Below are 23,065 nucleotides of genomic sequence, written 5' to 3' on the forward strand. Positions count from 1 at the left end.
TCTGCACCAGATTCAGAGCCCGTATGTTTCAGCAGTTCTGTTTACTCCTGCAGGGATCCACCCAGATATGTGGGGCCAGGGGTGGGGTGAGTTGTGAGAGGTGGCCCAGAGCAATGGCAGCGACCACCACCACAGACAGTCCTGCTTTCACAGCTCCCTCCTCTTTGCTGGAACTACTTGGGCTGCGAATCTGTGTCTGCGGTCCACAATACTCAGAACAGCAAATATTCTGTTCTTTTGATCTGACACTGCTACTGTTCCGCTTCTAGCACTGGGCAGGTGGGGGCGGGGTGAGCTCTGTGAGGGTAGGGAAGGGGTGGCTAGTCTCCGTGCCTAAAGCTTCCGCTCTCTGCTCGGCAGTGAGGGCTTAAACCACCGTTTTCAGCCTTCTTCCCTCAGTCTTTGCTCCGAGGTCTCTGCCGTGAGCGTTGGGTTCAGCCGTGTTATATGCTGCCCCGTCAGCCCTGTGGGCCATAAGCGGAGCCCTAGCAGTCCGAGCTCTTCCCTCTCCCGCAGCTGCGGTAGGTCTGGGATGCGGTGAGCTCAGAGCACTGAGCTAGGTCTGCGTCCTGCACCCGCGTGGCTCCGTCTCCGCACTTCTCCATCCCTCCTCCCCCGCTCGCGCGATTCTCCCACCTTTAGGTGAATTCAGTAGTGGGCCTCTTCGTCTTGCCTGTCTGCTGTGCAGGGAGTCCTTTGTGGAGTTATTGTTGTCCGATTCGTTGTAAATTCCAGGGGAGCTTTACAGAGGCTCACCTCACGCAGCCATTTTGATGAAGTCCCTCCCACACTGTATTTTGACTTTTCATTTCCTTATTTTTTTGATAAATAGAGTACTTGGTTTTAATGTAGTTAAGTTTCTCAGTTGCATTGGTTTAAGTCTAAACATACTCCAAAGCAATGTATTTTATATTATCCTCTAAGAGTTTTTATTGTTTTTGAAATTTTTTTTTTTAAAGATTTTTTTGGGAGAAGAGGAACAGGACTTTATCGGGGGAACAGTGTGTACTTCCAGGACTTTTATTTTTCTAAGTCAAGCTGTTGTCCTTTCAGTCTTAGTTGTGGAGGGCGCAGCTCAGCTCTGGATCCAGTTGCGGTTGCTAGTTGCAGGGGGCGCAGCCCACCATCCCTTGTGGGAGTCGAACTGGCAACCTTGTGGTTGAGAGGACGCGCTCCAACCAACTGAGCCATCTGGGAGGCAGCTCAGCTCAAGGTGCTGTGTTCAATCTTAGGTGCAGGGGGCACTGCCCACCATCCCTTGCAGGACTCGAGGAATTGAACTGGCAACCTTGTGGTTGAGAGCCCACTAGCCCATGTGGGAATCGAACCAGCAGCCTTTGGAGTTAGGAGCATGGACCTCTAACTGCCTGAGCCACCGGGCTGGCCCTGTTGTTGACATTTTTTGACATTTACTTTTTTCTTTAGATGGAACATAATTTTAAGAATGGTTGGAGACTGAGAATATTTAATGTTATCTCTTAATAGTAGTAAATCGGACTAAAGTCATTTATTGAAAACCCCATTCTTTCTTCACTTCTCTGTTATGCCATTTTGTGTCCTATAAATTAAAGAAACATTTATATATTGGTTAGTTTCTTTGCTAGTTCATTGGTCAGATTTCCTCATTGTTATTTCTGTAGCTTTGAAGTAAGCACTGCTTTCCATTAGAGTTGATCCTTATATTCCCACATAAATTTTTGATTCAGTTTGTCTACTTTCCCAGAGACTTATACAAGCAAACATATTCAGTTGTGGGATTTTGACTATGATGGCATAAAATCTGCAACCTAATATAGATAAAAATGAAAACTGAAAATGATTGACTATTCTGTTTCACAACATGCTTCCATTTATGTAGGTTCTCCTTAATTTCTTCTTCTAAATTTAATTTAACTTTTAAAATAAAAATTGTATATATGTAAGCCTTATAACAGTGATTTGATATACATACCCACAGAGAAAAGATGACGCCAATCAAGCTAGTTAACACATCATCTTCTCACAAAGTTACCATTTTGTGTATGCGATGACAACACCTGAAATCTTCTCTTGCAGTGAACTTCTGGTATTCACTGCAGTCCTCATGCTGCCCATGAGATTTAGACATTCATGCTACGTAACTGCAGCTGTCGACCAGCACCTTCCCATGTCCTGCCCCCGGCAACCACTGTTCTCCTCCCTGCTTCTACATATTCAACTTTTTTAGATTCCACATACAAGTGAGATCATGCAACTTTTTTCATAAAGCTTTGCTTTTGTTTCTTTGGGTCCCCCAACCAACCAAATAACCAAGTACAAAGAGGGATTTTTAAAACCAGGGATAGAGTCCAGCCTTCTCAATACCTCTGGACAAACCGAAGCCCAGAGAACAGCAATGTGCTATCCCAGGGTCACAAATAGGCTGACCAATCCTCCTGGTATTACCAGTGCTGAGAAGTTTCTGGGACACAGGACTTCCCTAGCTAAAAGAGGGCCATCTTGGGAAAACTGGTTGGTCACCCTAAATGTTGGAGAGGCCTTATTTTTCTTTGGCCAGTGCTCATTTTTGTCTGTGCTCATGACAGAGTCGTCTTGTTTGTGTCTCATACATCACAGTCACAGAATGGCCTTGTCTGTGTCAGTGTGCTGTGAAATTATGGATGTGCCGCAGGGGAACACCAAGATTTAGCTGGCTGCCAGGCCAGCTCCTGCGTGTCAAGGGCTAAATCTGTCTTTCTCAGATTAAAGTCACAGGCAGTCTTCTCACTGCCAGTGCAGGAACCCTATTGGGGTCACAGTAGCTGGGATTTCTCTGTCCACTTCACACATAAAGGATGTGACTCTCAGAAAGGCCCCAGAACCCTATCCTGGTGTAGATGGGATGACATCCAAATGTCCAGACGTAGTTTCCACCTGCACACACACAGCAGCACAAATTCTGGTGGGAGGGAGGAATCCACTCACCAAACTTTCCCTTTAATGACTTAGAGGGACCCAGAAAGTTTTCATTTTTCCAAAATCTCAGTCCAATCTTCTGCTAATGAGCATGGGGTCCTGAGGGGGTGCCTCGAAACCTCCAGAGATGGCAAGGGGAAGAGGCTACCAATTACCCATTTCTCTCTGCTTCCTCAGTTCTTCCCCTGCCTCAGCTCCATCCTTGGGAGATTGAAGGGGAGACTGGAGGGGAAGATAAAGAGATCCTTATTCTCAGGGATACTGCTTGAGGAAATCCTGGGATCCAAGACTTTCTATATGGACCTCCTTGGAATTATCTTCTTATTTGCCTCTAAGTTGGAGATAATCCTGAAACCTGTTTGTGTGTGATGTCCTCATGGCAGGAAGGGGTGAAGTTCCTGGATTAGACCCTGCTCCTGCCAGGTATGTGGTTGGGTGTGTGAGAAATGATGTTATACCAGATACAGCCTCATCTCTGCACCCATACACCCACCATCCATGCTTCCTCCCTTCCTTCCATCCATCATCCATCCATCCATCATCCATCCATCCTTCCTTCCATCATCCATCCATCCTTCCATCATCCATCCATCCTTCCATCATCCATCCATCCATCATCTTTCCATCCTTTTCCCTTTGCCTGGCATGCCCTTCCCTCTCCTTCCTGGCCATGGTAACAGAATCATTTTTTTCCTTCTCAATGCACTTCCTTGGGAAGCATTTTTGTCCCCTCAGATTAAGGCAATGTCCCTTTTACTCATGTCAGAAACTCAAATTCCTACAAGTACTAGGGAAGTATTATAGTATTCCCATTGCACTCCCTTGTCCTACTTACAGGTATGTCCTCTCTTGTCCCCTTCAAATGAGTGTTTGAGTTGGATGTCAAGTCAAAGGAGGAGATAAAGGTATACACGTATTTTCTCCCCCATTAAAAAACATTGTAGCCTATTCACTGTTCTCTCCCTCATTGTAGCATACCCACTATTCTTGCCCTAATTACTGTCTTCACCAAACTCACCCTTCCTTTTCATTTAACAATATCTTAGAAATCCATTTATACCAGCATAGAAAGTTTTCTTATCCTTGTCATTTCTGCATAGTATTCTGTGTTATGGATAGACAGTAATTTCTTTACCTGGTCCCCTATTTATGGATACTGAGATAGTTTTCCACCTTCTGGAATACAGCCCAGTACTTACATATTTCTTTCAATGTAGTTGAAACTAGTCCTGCTAATCTCTCATTTTGCACGTGTGATCACATCTGTAGGACAAATCATGTCTGTAGGAGTCTGGAACTGTTAAAGATACATATAGCTTATCAGGGAAGAGAGCAGAGTGGGAGCACAGCAAGGTCTCTGGGTATTCCAAGAGCAGTGGCAGCCCCTTGGTTCATAGAAGGAAAGGTAGAAGAGACAGGTTTATTCAGTATCCTCTGCCTGTAGCTTTCCTCTCACCTGATCCCCCAACTAGCCTCCCCACATATTGGGGCAATTCTTCCCATTTTCCAGGTGAGGAGGTGAGACCAGGAGTAGAGAAGGGAGTTGGTGATGTGACAATGGCTTCATAGCATGGTGACTCTTTGTGTGAGGTGGACAGTACCATCAACTCCCTTCTTAGTGGACCCTTTTCCTTAAAGATATTCAAATTCCTCATCAAAAAGACCAGCCTGGTACCCCTTCCATCCTCAGTTCCCATGATATTCCACTGCGGGGTCTGAGGGTTTGATTTATTTATATGCCTGTTGTCTATATTTCCAACTCTTCTTCTAAATGGAATCATTGTGATCTTGGGCACATTACTTTATTACTTGTCCTTATACCTAGAACAGACTCTTAGGAAATAGGTGATACACATTTGTGTGCTGAATCCATGAGTGAATGAATGGCAGGCCTTGCCATTTTTTTATTTCCTTGACGTCTCCACTTTGCTCTTAATATTTAATTTAGTTTTTTTCTTTTAGGTTTCCTTTGTATATGCATTGTGCTCTTAATTTATTTTAAATGTCTCTATTCTAAATATGGCAATCTCTGAATGATTTTAAGTGTTTTCATTGTGAATAAGTAAGCCAATTAAGCATAAATGTGAGCCAACGTTGCACTCTAGTGTTACTTTTCAAGTTTTTCTTTAGGTTGTCAACTTCTGAAGGGCAGAGCCTGTTTTTTTTTGTTCTTCATTGTAATTCCATTGTCTGGGGTAGAATCTGGACCTGGTTAGTAGCTGCTCAAAATTATTGAGAGAATGAGTGAATGAATCCATTGAAGAAGCAACGAGTGAGTCTGTCCATAAATGGATTCGTGAGTGAATGACTCAATTATAAATAAATGAAGGAAGAACCTCATTAATCAGTATGTGAAAGAACAAATGAATGAATGGCGCAATCCATCCATCTACAAATCAGTGAATGATTATGTAACGGAATAAGCCGATGAGTGCTGCTGAATGGTAGACCGTATTAAGCAATGTTTCCAGCAAGGGACCTAGTGACACAGGGGTGGCAGGGGAATAATCTGTGAAGCCGGGCCCCGGGACACATTCATGTCGGTGCCTTGAAAGAGTCAAACCTTATTTATTAATACACAAAGCAGCCAGTTTCTGAATACACTCTCACTATGACCCATATCTTCCCGCCCAGCTAGTGTTTCAGATGAACATGAGCAGACAGAACAGCTCGGGGGAGGTCTACTTCATCCTGCTCGGGCTCTCCCAGTACCCATGGGCCCAGACCACCTTTTCCTGCCTGCTCCTCATGTCCTATGTCGTCACGCTTTTGGGGAACAGCCTCATTCTGCTCCTGATCTGCTCTGACCCCCGGCTCCACACGCCCATGTACTTCTTCCTCAGCAACCTCTCCTTCCTGGACATGTGCTACACCACATCCAGTGTGCCCCAGATACTTGTCAACTGCTTGATGACCAGTCCCGTCATCTCACTAGGACAGTGCGTGGCCCAGATGGCCAGGGGACTCGATCTGGGTGTTGTGGAATGCCTCCTGCTGGCCCCCATGGCTTATGATCGCTGTGTGGCAATTGGTGACCCCTGCGCTACTCTGTGCACATGGGGCCAGCATGTGCTGCCTGTTGGCTGGAACCTTGTGGACTGCTGTTTTCCTGCTGACTGTGGTCCCTGTGCTGACCATGCCCTTGGAGTTCTGTGGCCATCATTTCTCGTGTGAGCTCTTGGCCCTGCTCAAGCTCACTTGCTCTGACCTGCACTTCTACGAATTGCTCATGGTAGGCACCAGTGCCCTGACCCTGCTGGCTCCCTGTGCCTTCATCATGGCCTCCTATGGAAGGATCCTGGTGGTCCATATATGATGCCTCAAGACAAGACCATGAGTGATAGAGACAAGATCGTTTTCATGTCCTACGGAGTCCTCAGCCCTATGCTGAAGTCCTTCATCTACAGCCTGCGGAACAAGGACATGAAAGGGGCCCTCAGGAGGCTCCTGGGGAAGAAGACTGACTTCTAAGATGCGGTGCTGAGGGGAGGAGAAATAAACATATTCAGATTGCCTACTCTGGCTGTGAAATGTGAGTTATTTGTTGGCAACAATTCTATGGAGGGTGTTTTATACACACACACACACACACACTTTGAAAAAGGGATCCTCAAATATATGGTGATGGAAGGAGAACTGACTCTGGGTGGTGAGCACACAATGGGATTTATAGATGATGTAATACAGAATTGTACACCTGAAATCTATGTAACTTTACTAACAATTGTCACCCCAATAAATTTAATTTAAAAAGGGATCCTATACTATCTTCTCTGAGGAAGTGAAACAAGAGCTTGGGCTCAGTGTGTGTGTGTGGGTGTGTGTGTGTGTGTGTGTGTGTGATGTCAAGGAGACTGTTCTAGAAATTCTCAATAGCTGAAGGGGAAAAGGGATGAATGGACTTGTTATCTGTTCATGGCCTGCCCCATGCTTGTCCATTCCAGGCCCTGGTGCTGGGAGAGGAAGGGTGGGGACCAGAGTCCTGAGCCCTGCTGTTCCCACAATGGACTGACATCAGCCACTGGTCCTGAGGAGGGAGAAGAAGGAAAAGAAGGAGGGAAAGGAATGAAAAGCCAGGGGTAAAGTTGGAGGATGATGGGAGATGCCGGGAGAGAAAAGCGGGAAGGTGAGGAGAAGAAAGATGAGGCAGAGGGACAGCACGAGAGGAGGTGGAGAGACTGTTAGAGAAACCTGTGGGGAGAGGGGAAGCTGAGCATGGTAGGGAGGGAAGGAAGGAAAGGCGGCCAAGAGAGGAGACAGAATGCATGAAAATGAGGGTGAGGCAAAGGGAAAAGAAGGAGAAAGGCATGGAAACAAATAAAACTGGAAGGGAAGCAGAAAAGTGAGAGACTAAGGAAGGAAGAGAGGGAAGAGAGAGTGAGAGAGAAATGAAAGACTCAGTGAGGGGATTTATAGCAGGTGACATGGGGCAGGGTGTGGGCGGCAAACAGAGAAAATAAAGCAGGGATAAATAGAAATGAAAGAAAAATGTGGACTACAGAAGCAAAGGACAGAGCGAGAATATGAACGGACCTCTTGAGACCAAGAGGAAATGCAGGAGAGAGAAGCGAGAATGAGAGAGGGAGGAAGTGCTGCTGGAACGCTGCGGTCCTGAGCTCTTGGAGGGGCACACCCTCCTCCCGACACAATAGACAGGGGCACCTTGTCATTTAATGTTGGGAGTTCACAGAGTCCTGAAGCACAACCGTGGACCTCAGGTTAGCAGTGCTCGCTTGGTACACAGAGTGGAAGAGGAGATTTCAGCAATGGAGGAATGTGACAGGATAGTGGAGAAAGGAATGCAGGGAGAGCAGAAGAGGGGAAAGAAAAGAGGGACAGAACTGGGCAGAGTGTTGTGTGAAGGACCCCTGGGCTTATGTTTGGGTGTGAGAGTCATGGCCCATGGGGGAATGGGCTCTGTGACCCCCACATACACACACACATCCCTGCTACATGAGAGATCAGGGGAGCAGCAGAAGACCAGCAAGAGAGATGAAGACAGAAACGAAATAAAATAGGAGAGAGGGAGGGAAGGAGAACAGAATGCGTTTTCCCAAATCTCCCAAGTAATTGATAAAGCAATTCTCATACAAAATGGTACAGGAAGTGGAAAAAGAGAAAGCTATTTAACTTATTTCAGGCATGGATAACTTTGGTTGACAACTGGTCAAAAGATTGATAGTTGATCTACTTTTCATCAGGCATGGTTAATTTTGATCTGATAACTGGTCAAAAATATAAGAAATGTAGTGTAAGAAAAATATATCGTGAATGTGAAACAAAAGTAAATACATTTTTAATTAAACCAATCCAGCATTCTATCAAGATATTTATACAACATGAAACAAGTGACATTTATCCCAGCGATGTAAAGATAAGGTCTTCAGCATTACTGGAACGGCATAGAGGTGACCAGTCCCAAAGTGAGACTGTCCAGGTTTGAACCCCCACTTGAAAAGAGAGGAAAGGAATAAAAATATAATAGTGCCAGTGAGGCAGAACTGGATCGATGCGTTCTTTCAGCCTTCCCAACCCCTCAAAATGGCTTTCAGGATCCTAACTTTAACCCTTTCACTGCGTTAAATGATTTCAAGATTTTTCTCCAAAATGTGTCAAAAATCCACAAAAGATAATTACAGTATTTATACTTTAAATGAATAAAGTTGAGGTGCTACATTTTATTAAAATAAATGATTACTTTAAAATATAAAAATTTCTCATTGTTATTCATTTTTGAAAGACACGAAAATATAGAAAAATGTACATATGCTTTCCTAAATTTCCTTTCTGGAATATTGATAAGACTTTTTTATAATTTGAGTTCGTGGGGTAAAATTGAACGCGGCAGTCGGGGCATGGAAATATCACTCTACTACAGTCGAACGTCGCAGTGAAAGTTAAGAGAAAGAAAAGTCAGCTTCGCAAAGGTGGAAGTTAAGTCCCCAGAGTCACACAGAGGGCAAGCGGCAGCGACAAAGGTGAGGCAGAGGAAAGGAGTGCAAGAGAAAAACAGTGTTGCAAAGGAAAGGGAACGAGAGAAGGAGGAAAGGGGAATGCAGAGATTGAGAGCACTAGAGAGATGGGGAGGGAAGAGGGAGAGGAACACCGACAGACAGAGCGGGGAGGAGGGGAAGGGAAGAGGGAGGTGAGAAAGAACAGGCCCAGGAAAAGGATCAGTGCCAACACCCCCAGCCCCAGAAGTGTGTCCAGTGGAGCCTCACGTCTGCGTTTCTCCCCCAGAATGGATACGTGAAATGAGACGGGAGCCTCAGCCCTCGAGCTGCTGGGGCCCGGGGCGCCGCCACCCCCGGGGCCCCAGCTGTGTGCGGCAGTCCTGGCAGCACCATCGCCCTGGACCCGCGGCTGCACCGGCCACGGACCCCTGCTCGCTCACCTGTGGCCGTTGGACCCACGTCCGTAAGCACCACGCTCCGCCGGGCCCGGGTGCCCATGCTGACGCGTCCCGTGGCCCAGCTCTACGTGGGGACCTTCCCTGGGCGACTGCGAGGCCATTGTCCTGGGCGCCAGGGAGCTGGACCGCAGCCTGGACGTGTGCCATCCATGAGCTACCGAGCCGTCAGGACGCCGCCTCCTTGCTGCGCCGCCTTGGCCACTGTCGCCTGGGCTTTTTGCTGTCTGTGCCCAAGGCCACGGCCGCAAGAGAGGCCCCCGGAGGAGGAGTTCCCGGGCCAGCTGCCCGCCGAGCTGAGGACGGGCTGTGGCGCACCCACTCTCTGGGCAGCGTGGGCCTTCCCTCTGCCTCCTGCGCCTGGACTCTGGCGGCTCTGCGCACGCTGTGTTTCGCCAGGAGCAGCCTGGAGGCTCTGTCCTCCTGCGCCTTGCACCTGGTAGGGACGGCCCTCCCCTATGGCACGGGGACCCCGCCATGGACCAGCGCCCCAAGGGTTCCAGAGCCCTCCTAAGTGCCACAAGCTGGCGGGCAACTTTTCTATTTTGTCAGCACGCCTGTCCTGAATCCATGCTTCTTCTACAGCCTTCGGAACCGGGAGGGGCACGCCGCAGCCTGCTACGCCCTTGTCGCGCTGCCAGGGGCGTGCCCTGCCCCGGGCTGATCAGAGCAGCTGGAAACGCGAGCTGGGAGCTGACACAGCTCTGTGACTTTGCCCACGTCACCATCTCTCCGAATCTCCACACACCCCTTGGAGCACGCGTCTCTATGACTCTGTGTGCAGACGTCAAGGGCCGCCAACATTTTCTATCAAAGGCCAGACGCTAAATGTTTTCAGCTTTGTCAGCTCTTTGTGACTGCTCAGCTGGGCCATTGTGGCCTGAAAGCAGCCCGGGGCCATACGTGAGTGAATGAATGGGGCTGTGTTCCCAAAACAGTCCTTGATATAGACAAAGGAATTTGAATTTTATATAGAGCACACTTCTTTTTTTTTTATTTTCTTTTTGACCATTTAATAACAGGAAAACCGTTTTTAGCAAAGGCTGTAGTTTGCTGACCCTTGATATAGGGCAAAAGACTGGCCCCAAGAATCATTATCAGGATGAAATAAGGCATGCCAGGCATGGACTTTCATGGTTTTTTGGACCCTGAACCAATGGAAGACATTGGTCACCCAGATGTAATGACACTTTATCTAGAGTTTGTTGTGTGCCAAGCATTTTTATAAGGGCTTTATACACATAATACAAGCTGGAGAATAACTGTATGAGGAAAATAGTATGTGATCTTCGTTTACACATTTCACAAGTGAGAAAACAAAGGCATAAATAAGTTAGGTAATACATACCTTTAGTATGCGATGAGTGATGGTCAAACAGGTTCTGGAGCCATTGATGACAACGTGGATGGACCTGGAAGGAATTAGGCTAAATGAAACAAGCTAGACACGGAAAGACAAATACTGCATGATGTCGCTTTTATACGGAATCTAAAATATATCAACCTCATAGAAACAAAGAGTAAAATGGTGATTGCCAAGGGTTTGGGGTGGGGTAGGGGAAATGGGGGGATGTTGGTCAAAGGGTACAAGCTTAATCACTATGTTATTCTCTCTCCATATATATAAGGTGTGATCAAACAATACAGTGAATGTTTAAATAAAAAAAATTATTACAGGAAAAGACACACTGCCATTAATCCCCCTCAAAATACCCCTCCCCCTTGCTTCAAACACACTTATCCCATCATTCTCGCCACTTTCTGAAGCAGTTCTGGAAGGCCTCTTTTGTGAGTGTCTTTAACTGCGCTATCATGGCTGCCTCCATGTCCTGAATCAATTCAAAACATTTACCTTTCATGGTCATTTTGACTTTGGTGAAGAGCCAGAAATCTCATGGTGCCAGATCTGGTGAATAACGTGGATGAGGACACACCATAATGTTTTTATTTGACAGAAATTGCCGTACTAGAAGTGAAGTGTGACGTGGAGCCTTTTCATTGTGATCACAAAATACAGAGAATGCTGCTGCCGAGTGCCATCCAAGGGAAGTCAGGGATCTTCAATAGGGGAAGTAGCGCATTGAACCTTAGCAACAGTGTGTGACAAGTTTCAACTTGTTCAGTGCAGTCAGTCGGTTGAGAGAAGGTGTGTTTTAAAGTGTGTCGTAAATCATCCTCCATCATGACAACACTCTGTGTCACACATTGCTTTTGGTATATGGCAATTTCTGTCAAATAAAAATATTATTGTGTGTCCTCATCTACTTTATTCACCGGATCTTGCACTATGCAAACTTCTGGCTCTTGTCCAAAGTCAAAATGATTCAGGACATTGAGGCAGCCACGACAGCGCAACTGAAGACACTCACGAAAGAGGATTTCCAGAACTGCTTCAGAAAGTCACAAGAACAATGGGATAAGTGTGTTCTAAGCGAGGGGGAGTATTTTGAGGGGGATTAATGGTAATGTGTCTTCCTGTAATAAAGTTTTTTATTTAAACATTCACAATATTGTTTGATCACACCTCGTATGTATACACATATATAAATACACACATATATGTAACATGATGTGTATATATAGCCAATGCAATGAGACAAGACAAATACATTATATATGTATAGTATATATGTACATGTAATATATATGTGCATGTAATTACATAAGTACATGTAGTGTATATACATTCTCTCCTTTCCATACGTTCCTAAATATATAGATATAAATATTAATATGGGTATGGACACGGACCTAACGATTGACACACGGATACATTAACATTCATTTCAACATGGATATGAAATACATGTAGACATAGATTATATGTGTACAAATGGACATAGATGTAAGAGAGAGAAAGGGATATAGTTGTAGGTATAGATTTAGATAGAGATACAGACGTAGATATATTGGAAGCTTTACTCATCCTTGCATCCTTAGATGCTGATATTCTCCACTGCATTCCATTTTTAATGCCATGGGTGACTTACTAAACTGATTCACAGATGGTAAAGCACTTAGGCAGGCATCTGGCATGCAGCAGGCATGTAAAGATGGCAATGGTCACTTGCCCACTCATTCATTCTACGAACACACTGAGTGCTCCCAATGGGATGTGAACAAATGCAGGCCCTGAAGATGTGGCATGTGATTAGGCACACAGTGTTACTACAGTGTTTCCCCGTAAATAAGACCTAGCCGGACAATCAACTCTATGTATCGATAAGTATTATCGATTGCTGTGCACAGACTTAATTTCAAGGCCCAAGACACACCCAAGACACATACGCAAGACACACCACTGTTGCGACCTGCACAACACAAGCCGTGGGAAGGCGAGGGAGGCGGCAAGGGCTAAACTATAATAAAGAGACAGAGACTCATATACAGTTAAATCACAGAGAACCAAGGGACTCGCATTCTCAAGAGACTGGAGCCCCAAATCGGGTCACTTACAGTATTTATTGATTACAAACAATGGAGATCACATGATTAGAGGCAGGGTCTGTGAAACTCTTACACCACTTCAGAAAAATGATTCCAATAGCCAATCATTTGTCCCAAAGCAGCCGAAGCATCTCGTCCCAAGATGACTAAGGTGCGGTGTGCACCACCTGGGGGAGAGTCTCTCACGGTGAAACTGTCCCAGGAGCTGAGCAGAAAGAGCTTGGTCTTATCGCTCTAATGGGCCTCTCTCACAATAAGGTGAGAGGGAGGAGCAGAGGCAAGCGGCAGCTTCCCACAAGAAGGAGGGGCAAGGCTCCCTCATAACAGCTCATTGGGGTCCCAACGGGGTCCCGTCTGACTTGAGTTGTCCCTCCCGTGAGGAATCTTACTCGTCGTTGACCGCAGACCCTTCTCTTGAGGACCAGATGGAGAGACTCAGGATATTATAAACTCCATCCCAGAGAGTCAAGGTCCCACAACTTCTTCTTCCCTTAGGGAAAGGTTGGCGGGGACAGGCGGCTAGGCTGCTGTGTGACCACACACCACCACAAGCCGGGATGAAGGGATTAAAGAGTTTTATTACAAAGTGAAAGTAAGTTAGACAAGACAGAGATTAGGGGAATATATCATCATACCACTAACAAGCAAGGAGGCAATTCATCATACCACCAGGGCCCAGTCAATTAGAGTCGTAGAAACAGCACCGGTCGTTCATCAGCACAAGCATAACATCATACACAGAAACAGCACCGACCCTTCATCAGCGTGGGCAAAATCCCAGTCATGTAAAACCATTAACATGGGCGAAACATCATGCGCAGAAACAGCACTGGCCCTTCATCAGCGTGGGCAAAATCCCAGTCAAGTAAAGTCATTAGCACGGGCAAAACATCTTGCAGCAGCAGAGGCGGCACAGGGAACAACCGTGCCTGCCTCGGCTTTCTGGGGTTTTTGAGGACTTCACTAACAACAATGGCAAGGAGCCAATAAGCATACGTGTCAGCAACACAAGAAACTGGTCTCAGATCTGGCTAGAAGCCGGCGCCAGTCCTTGGTACGAGATTAGATGTATCAGAGCTCGGCCCAGCTGTGCCAAGGTGAAGGCCAGGCTCCACATCCTGTAAATATTTTCTTGGTCCTTAGGAGGGACCTTCTAAGGCCAAGCATGTACCCCAGCCACTGTGAGACTTTACATCCCCAAATGTTCCCAGGCAGACCTTCATATATTCTATTCCTTACACTCTAATGCGTCGTTTGGAGCAAAAATTAATATAAGACCCGGTCTTATTTGACTATAATATGAGACCGGGAATATAATATAATATAATTAATATAATATAATATAATATATAAATATAATATAATATAATATATAAATATAATATAATATCGGGTATTACATTAATTTTTGCTCTAAAAGACATATTAGAGCTGATGGTCCGGCTAGGTCTTATTTTCGGGGAAACATTGTAGGAGGAGAGAATGTTTATTGATGGCATGGAAAGAACCAGGCATCATGCTAATCACTGAGATCTGAACTTATTCTGATCACACTCACACACACACACACCACTCACACACACCACACACAAAAACAGGAGGTAAGTACAACTTTTATGCCCCATTTACAGAAGAGAAAACTGTGGGTCATGGTGCTCAAACCCTTTGCCTAAGCAAGCAAGCGAGGCAATCTGATTTCAGAGCCTACAAACCCAAACACTGTCACCAATAGTACTACAGTTGACCCTGAACAACACAGGTTTAAACTGTGTGGGTCCACTTACATACAAGTCTTTTTTTCAATAAATACTGTAAACGTATTTTTCTCTTCCTTATGATTTTCTTAATAACCTTTTCTCTAGCTTTCTTTATTATAAGAATACAGTATATCATACATATCACATACAAAATACGTGTTAATCGACTGTTTATGTTATCAGTAAGGCTTCTGGTTAACAATAGGCTCTTAACAGTTAAATTTTGGAGGAGTCAAAAGTTATATGTGGATTTTCACTGTGTTGTTCAAGGATAAACTGTATTTTCATTTTCTACAATAAGGCCCTTAAAATGGCTATTGTTATTGATGCACGGCAGCCATACAGGAAAATGAACAGATCACAAGCACAGAGTTTATTTCAGCCCCCCTGATAAAACCAGGAGTCACCGGGTGTGGGAAAGTGGGGCAAGAACACAGCAAGACATGAAGATGGAGAGGAGGGCCTCAAATGCCATGTTGAAGCGTGTGGACTTTTTCTGTGAGTGATAGGAGCAGACAGAATCCAGCCCCTCTGGGGCATCCTGGAGTCAGGAAGTCAGAAGGACCATGAGATGGAGAAGCCCAGGAAGAGGAGATATGGTGGGGATCACAGCATCCAGGGAAGCTGCACACGCCTCACCTCCTTCTGCCTTCACACGGGTGTACAGGCATAGAGATGGTAATGAGCAGAATTCTCTGTAGGTTAAGTCCTCAGGACTTTCTCATCCTGTGACCAGAGTCAAAGATTGAAATCTCTGGTTCCTCTGATCCCTGTGAGCTCCTGGATTGAGGGCATAAACAGAGCTTTGTCCTCGGCTCCAGACAGACCAAGAAGCAGAAGGTGAGTGGTCCTCCATGAAGGGTCAAGACTTCAGGCTTCAAGGGGGTGAGAAGGCCGGGGCTCTATCTGACCATGTGATGCTGGGACATCCACTGCCCTTCCCCGGATGTTGATGATAATTTCTAATGTTTTATCAGGGTGTTATCATTCTTTGCTGGTGAGGATGGTGATGATGATGATGATGGTGGTGATGGTGATCGTGGTGGTGATAATGGTGGTGATGGTGTTGATGGTGGTGGTGAGGTTGATGGTCACTGCCTACAGGTACTGAATGCTCACTGTGTCCCAAGGCTTGCACATGATTTTAATGAATTCTCACGACAATCTCATGGGGTAGACACCATTGTTATCATCAGTTTGCAGGTGAGAAAACAGGCTCAGAGAGGTTTGGTAATTCACACAGCTAGTCAGTGGCAGAGCTTGGGTTTAAGTTGCTGTCTGTTTTCTCCCTGAAACATTTGGGGGCACCTGCTCTTTGCCAGGCCTTTCTCTTCCAGCCAGCCCTGAGCCTTAGGTATTGTTACCTCTCTTTTCAGGTGAGTGAATAAAGATCTCATCAAGGTTAAGCCACTTGCCCAAGGTTTCACAGCTTCTTCAAACTCTCACTCTGGGCTGTTTTCCCCACAGTATTTGGTGGGTTATTAAGCTCTAACTCCATCCTCCATAGCAAGCCTTCCACCATTAATGCTGTTGGCATTCAAACTCTGTTTCAGAGAATATCTCCAAGACAGGTGGTTCATTTCCCGTCCAGAGGTGAGCATCCTAGGTGGGTCTGGGGCTGCACAGAAGGAGATGCTGGGTCATTAACAGAGACAGTTGTCATTCTGCACAGTATGTTCCGGTCATCCCTGACACAGCCAGGCGTGAGGTGGGAACCTCACGGTGCCTAAAAATCATATTGCAAAAAAGATGATTCCAGAGAGAGGCATCCTGAGATACAGAAGTCACCTCTATGTGTGCGGTACTGGGTCAGGCCCTGGGCGTTCAGCAGGGACCAAGCAGAGAAAGTCCCTGCCTTCAAAGATGGTCATCAAGAGGTTTTGTGTGAACTTTTCCTATCTGATAGGCCCAACTGGAGAATCTGAGAGACCTTTATCTGATTAAAAATATTCTCATTGTTCCAAGATCACTGGTCAAATTCTTCTGCATATCCTGAAGGTCTCTGAAAAAAATTCTCTAAGATTCACCAACATTTTAACGATTTCTTTGTCTCTTTCTGTCTCTGTGTTTCTTTCTGTTTCTCTCCATTTCTGTCTCTCCCTTACTCTTTCTATAAGAAATATGGAATTATCACATTAGGACTGGTGGCCATTTGTTTGTAAGTAAGACACCCCACCCTCTCCGCCCCGCCGCCCTGCCCCAGGCAGAGTGTGCACACTTCTCATTAAAGCCAATTGCACACAAGTACAATGTGTGAGAAGCACTGTGGCCCACAGGGGCACCCAAATCCCCCGGCCCTCCTGTTAAAAGTTCTGATTCAGTGGGTCTGGGTGGGGCCTGAGATTCTGTGTTTTAAACAACCCCAAGTGGTACTGATGATGCTGATCCTTGAGGAGCCAGTACCTAGGAAATTCTTTCTGGAACTCTAGCAAAACCTTCTAAATCACCAGCAGTCACCCCTGCCAGAAGCAAAGGTGGGGTGATCAGAACAGCCCATGAGTACCAGACCAAGGCTGTGAATATCTCCTGGGGGCAATGGTTCATCATTCTGGCCAAGGTTCAGACCTCGGCTGGCATGGCCCACTATGAACTGTGGGGACTGGGTAAGTTACTTAACCTTTGAGTCAGTTTTCTGCTCTGGTAAAGGGGATGAAAGTACCTCGTTCATGAGGACTCAATGCATTAGCAACATGTGAAAGTAGTGCCTGTCACACAGTAGGTCCTGCACTGTCACTTGGCATGTGTCAGACTAAGTCCTTCTCTTTCCCTCCCGGGCATAACTACCAGCCTGAAGATTTATCTGTGTCATTCCCAGGAGGGTAAGGAAATTGCACACAGTTCACAGAAGGGGCAGGTGACTTAGCTGAGCATGGATATGATGAATGTTGGGCAGGTAGCGGAGGTGGGAAGGCTGGAGAGAGGCTCTAAAATGGTCCAGGAGGTAGCTATTATTGGAGGAAGAAAATTTCTTTTTAAAAAAGTGTGAAAATTAATCTAAAACTGGCAGATACTGTATTAAAAAGAAAACCAAGAGTACAGCTGTAGCAGGAAGAGGAAGCCGGGGCTCTGCCCTCTCTTGCCTCTGGGAATGACATGAGCTTTCCGTAGATCCGAAAGATAAGCACCCCAGAGGGAACCAGTATACTGCTCAGTCCTTTATACAAACTGATACCATTTCTGAGCTGTCATAGATTTTCCCCACCTTCCAGTGTTTTATTCCTTTTTGCAATGTTCTAAAACAATGTTTCTCGGCCTTTAAATGTAGCTCAAACAAAAGGGGGGCCTAGTGTGTATTTCTTCTCCAATCAAAAGCAATTTCTATAGGAATGTTTCTCAAATTTATTTGGACAAGGAAGAAGTATAGTTTACTTTCTCAATACACTCATGCATGCTTGTGCGCACGCACACACACACACACACACATACACACACAAAACCAAAACAAGTTTCATGAAACAATTCTCACCCTTGTTGTACCATAGCCATGACCTCGTTTTTAAATTCTATTCTACAGTACTTAAAAGAATGCCGGACACTTTCTCCTAAACTTGTTTCATGATCCACTAGTGGGTCACAACCCACAATTTTGGAAAGTACTGTTCTGAGGCACAGAAAGGATTCATGCCTTCTCTTGAGTGTCAGGAAATTTAAGGAGAGAGCGTATCATGAAGGAGCAGCATGCCCTGATGTGCAACCTGTTCTTAGTTTACTGATTCCAGCTGGCAAAGAAAATTATGGTTAAAACTCGTTCCATAAACATGCCGTTGGACCTGGAAAATGTGGGCTTAAGGAACAGGTCGTCTGATGATGCTCATGGCTCTGAATCCAGTCCTGCAGGTCAAGTTCATAAAAAGTAGATGAAATCAACTCATGTTTAATTTTGCAGTAACCGATGAATACTCTCTTCATAAAACGTAAAAGGGGTAAGGCTAAATCTCCCCTTGACTTTCACCTCCCATGGCAATCCTCACCCTTGAGGTGACCTTCATCACCGGTTACATAAGTGTCCTTCCCTACATTTTCTATGTTTATACACATATATATGAACCTGAACAAAAACATGAGGCATTGCTCTGGATGGCTGTTTTTAATAAGTTATATCATACTACTTTTTCCATAAGTTGCTGGCTTTGGTTTACAGAGTATTTCCTGAATATCTTTACTTTAAATGTATCCAGGCTGCATTCCTTTTTAACAGCTGCGTAATATTCCACATTGATCTGCCAGGATTCTGCCAGCTTCAAATAACTTCCCACGGCACTTAGAATAAAATGAATAAGATCCAATCCCTCCTACGGCCATCATTCTGAAGCAGAGCATGACATGATCATTTATTTTTAAAAGTTCTTTGTGTTTTTAGACGAGTGCTAAGTGCTTTAGTAGGATTATTTCATGCTGTCCTCCAGGCAAGGGAAATACTACTATCACCACTTCACAGATGAGAAAACAGGCTTAGAGGTGGTGAAATTTGCCAGAGTTTCATACAGCAGGGCTAGGAGTCACCCTAAGTTTTCTATCACCCCATCTCTCAGCCAAGACCCTGTCCTGCCTCCCAATATCACTTCATCGTACTTTCCCATTTACTGGCTCAGTCTCTCCTACTAGTCTGCTGTTTTTCTTTTCCAGCTTTAGGCCACGGCCATTAGTGGATCCTGAGATCAATTTATATCAGGGTCTTGGCTTTGGTTCTACTCACATGGTGGATACAATCATTCTGTGTGGGTTTTTTTTGGGGGGGCGGGCTGTCCTGTGCACTGTGGGATGTTTAACAGCATGTCTGTCTTTTACTTACTAGGTGCCAATAGCACCAAAAATGTCACCACATACTGTCAAATGTCCCCTCGGGGAGTGGGAGGCAAATCCTCCCCACTTGAGATCCACTGATTTAGACAATCAAAACCAACAGTTGAAAAACGAGATAGAATAGATTGAAAGCAAACAGAAGGAAAATATTTTGTGGGGGATAAAGTACATATTTTGTGTTTTCTACTGGAAAAGAAACTCAACCATTTAACGGATTGAATTTTATTGAGCTCCTACTATGTACCAGGAATGCTTTCTCGTGTCGCAAACACAGCTGCAAACAAGGCAGAAAGTCCTCATAATGTGACACATTAAGTGGGGCACACAGATGATGAGCAAGTAAGCAAACAATACAGATGACTTCAGATGTGCTTTTAGAAACTAAATGATGTCATGGAGAGTGACTAGTGACTGTATATGTGGGAGGGAGGCTGCTTTAAATCAGGTCATTGACAAAGGACTGTCTGATAGGGAGAGGCATCTAAACTGATATTTGCAGGAAGAGAAGGAAAAACTTATACCAATTACAGGGAAGAAGAATCTCAAGCAGAGGGAGTAGCAACTGCAAAGGGCCTGAGGTGAGAAGGACATGGCAGGTACCACGGATAATGAGGAGGTCTTTCACGCTGGACTTAGTGAGGGAAAAGATTGAAAGGAGATGGGACCAGAGAGGTAGTCAAGAACCAGTCCACCCAGGACCTGTAAAAGGGAAACAGTGATACAAACGGTGGAAAGCATTTCCAAGGGAGAGAATGGCCAGTGCAAAGGCCCCGAGGCAGGACAAGCCATTGTGGACATACTCAGTGGAGATGAACTCAGAGAGGTGGATGGGGCCCGGCCGGCCAGGGTCCCATGGGCCTTGGCGAGGCCATTGGCTCTCATTCCAGGTTCACTGGCGGGGGCATTCAAGGAGGCCCTGCCTGCACTGGGGGGACAGGGCGAAGCAGGCGCAATTCTCCACCTGGTGCTTCTCCTTTCCTCTTTCCTCCCCAGGCTCCTCTCCCCACTGGGCACGGTCGCCTGCTCCCGGGTCCATGCCACTGGCCTGGGCCCCCCGGGCGCCCCTGCAGCCCCACCCTGGGCCAAGCAGAGCTGGGAGCTTGAGTTCGTGCTGCTGGGCTTCACGCACGTGCCCGCGCTGCGCCCTGCTCGCTGCGCTCTTCCTGGCCGCCTTCCTGCTCACGCTGCCGGGCAACGCGCTCATGGCGCTGCTCACGGCGCTGGACCCCGCCCTGAGCGCGCAGGTGTACTTCTTCCTGCGCCAGCTGGCCCTGGTGGAGCTCTGCTTCTCGCTGGACATCGTGCGCGGCTGCTGGTGACCCTGATGTGGCCTGGGCGGGCGTGTCGCCCGCGGGCTGTGCCCTGCAGCTGCTCCTGGTGCTGTCCTGCGTCACGTCCGAGTGCTTCCTCCTGACCGCAGTGGCCTGGGACCGCTACGTGGCCATCTGCTGGCCCCGCACTATGGCGCCATCGTGAGCCCACGGCTCTGCCACGTGCTGGCCGCCACGTGCTGGCTGGCCGGGGTCCCCATGTCGCTGGTCTTCACCATCTGGCTGTTCCGCTTTCCCTTCTGTGGGCCCCGTGGCATCGCCACTTCTGTGACATCGCACCTCTGCTGAGTGTGTGCAGACACCCGAGTCTTCGAGGCCAGTGTGTTGTCGGCCACAGGGCTGGTCATCATGGTCCTTTTCTGTCTGATAGCCACGTCCTCCATTGGGGTCTTGGCCACTGTCCTGCGGATGCCATCGGCCACTGGGCGCCACAAGGCCCTGTCCACATGTGCCTCCCACCTGATGGTGGTGGTTCTGTTTAATGGAACAACAGGGGTCATCCACTTGCGACCCAAAGCCAGCTACTCCCCGGAGAGCAAGCAGGTGGTGTCCCTCTCCTACACCCTGTGACCCCCATGCTCAACCCGCTCATCTACAGCCTTCGGAACAAGTAGGTGAAGGCCGCCCTGGCGCATGCATGCTGTGGGCATCAGGAGTCTGGACCCCATGAATAACCTCTTCAGGACCACTTTTTAGAGGCAGGAATCGTTGACTTCTGTTTTTGCTGAGGACCTATGTGCAAAATGTGATGTAGGACTCTGATTCCCCCCACCCAGGGAACTATAATGTTTCCTCTTCAGTCATGGTGGTGTGATTCCACCTTTCTCTTCAGGCATTTTGTCCTTGGTCACAATTATTTGGTATTTGCTAGTGGTGGACATATGAAGTTAATTTGGGTCAACTAGAGTGTGTCAGTCAGCATTGGCCATAAGAATGCTGTGGAACAAACCATCCTAAAATATAGTGTCTTAAAATATGTAATTAGGACAGTGACGTCATAGGAATGGCAGTAGCGGGTTCTCCTCCGGATCTTATTACAAATGGGACATATAACCCATCAAACAACTCTTTGCTCATCACGCAGAACAGCTAAGAGACTCCTAAGAGACTCGTGGGAGGATTACTTGAAGGTGCGCAAATTGGGTGAGCAGGGGTAGCAGGAAGGGAGCACAGTGGAAACACGCTGTCCTGCCGGGGAATCTGGCCGGTGGCAGCGCTGTGGCGGAGGCAGCGGTAACCCGCCGCTCCCCAGGGTGGAACAGAGAATACAAAAGCAAGACATGGGCTCTTTCCCTGCGTCCCACAGCTGATCTCTCCCACGGGGGGGGGGGTGCTGGGTGGGCCCTAGGGCAGACAAAGAACACAGACTCCATACCTGGGCCCCTCTCCCCGCTCCTCCAATCTTACCCCCGCCCTTCCAGAGACTTAAACTGGCCCCTGAACTGAAGAGTAGTGTCAGATTACAGAGGGGCCATAGTGCTCAGGCTCTGGGAAGACTGACAGGCAGCTCTGACCCAGGGAAGAGGCTGGGAAGAGTGTGATTTTGGCTGGGCTAGGAGTGAAGAGACTCCTCCACCCCCCCAGCCACCACCTTTTCTGGCCTGCGGGAAAAGTGTGATGCAGCTGGGCTGGGAGAGAGAAGACCCCTCCATCCCCAGCCCCCACCCTTTCTGGCCTGCCTAGGGTGGGGCAAGTACAACTGCAGAGGCACTCCCAGGGATCAGCAGTAAGCAGCAGATGCAGCTCCCGGCTTTCAGCAGCTCAGAAATCTCCCACCCGCCACACACATACACACACACACACACACACACACACACACACACACACGGAAGAAGTGTCCTAAGTCTCAGGAGTACTGGACACAGGGCTGGTGGTGCTACTCTCAGTGTGCATATGTGCAGGCAAGGGCAGAAACTGCACTGACTTTGTAAAAACTACCACCCAGACCCTCCAACCCCACGCACTTAAATCTACAGTCCCAAAGTCACCCTGGGCACCGGCTCTGCCTACACAATAGGCAGGGGACTTTCTGGTACAGCAGAGGACAACCTGGAGATTACTTGGTGGGCATAAGCCAAGACTGGCATTGCTTTTTGTTTTGTTTTGTTTTGTTTTCTCTTTATATCTTTGATATCTTTGCCTGTGTTGAGTGGGGGTTATCGGGTGTTTTTTCATGTGAATGTATTTGATTTTTTTCTTTGTTGTTGTTGTTGTGCTTGGTGATTTGCTTTGTTCTGAAATTGCCCTACCAGGGCCCAGCTTAAGAGGCACAATTTTCAACATATGCAGAGGCCAACTCCAGGCCAAACCAGAGTACTACCATGTTTGACCTACAAGTCACACACCCAGAGGGAATTCTCTGCAGGCACAAGAGCCCATAGAGG

General features: G+C 46.9%; 1 pseudogene across 1 annotated transcript; it reads left to right on the plus strand.

Annotated features, from left to right (window-relative positions):
* The first annotated feature begins 5,586 nt into the window (after window positions 1–5,586).
* On the plus strand, window positions 5,587–21,355 carry LOC308489957 (annotated as a pseudogene). The gene is made up of 4 exons: window positions 5,587–6,397; window positions 9,175–9,782; window positions 9,985–10,049; window positions 20,344–21,355. The product of its transcript is annotated as an uncharacterized misc_RNA (transcript).
* The last annotated feature ends 1,710 nt before the right edge of the window (window positions 21,356–23,065 follow it).

Source organism: Rhinolophus hipposideros (assembly GCF_964194185.1).
Source record: "Rhinolophus hipposideros genome assembly, chromosome: 21".
Classification (NCBI taxonomy): Eukaryota; Metazoa; Chordata; class Mammalia; order Chiroptera; family Rhinolophidae; genus Rhinolophus; species Rhinolophus hipposideros.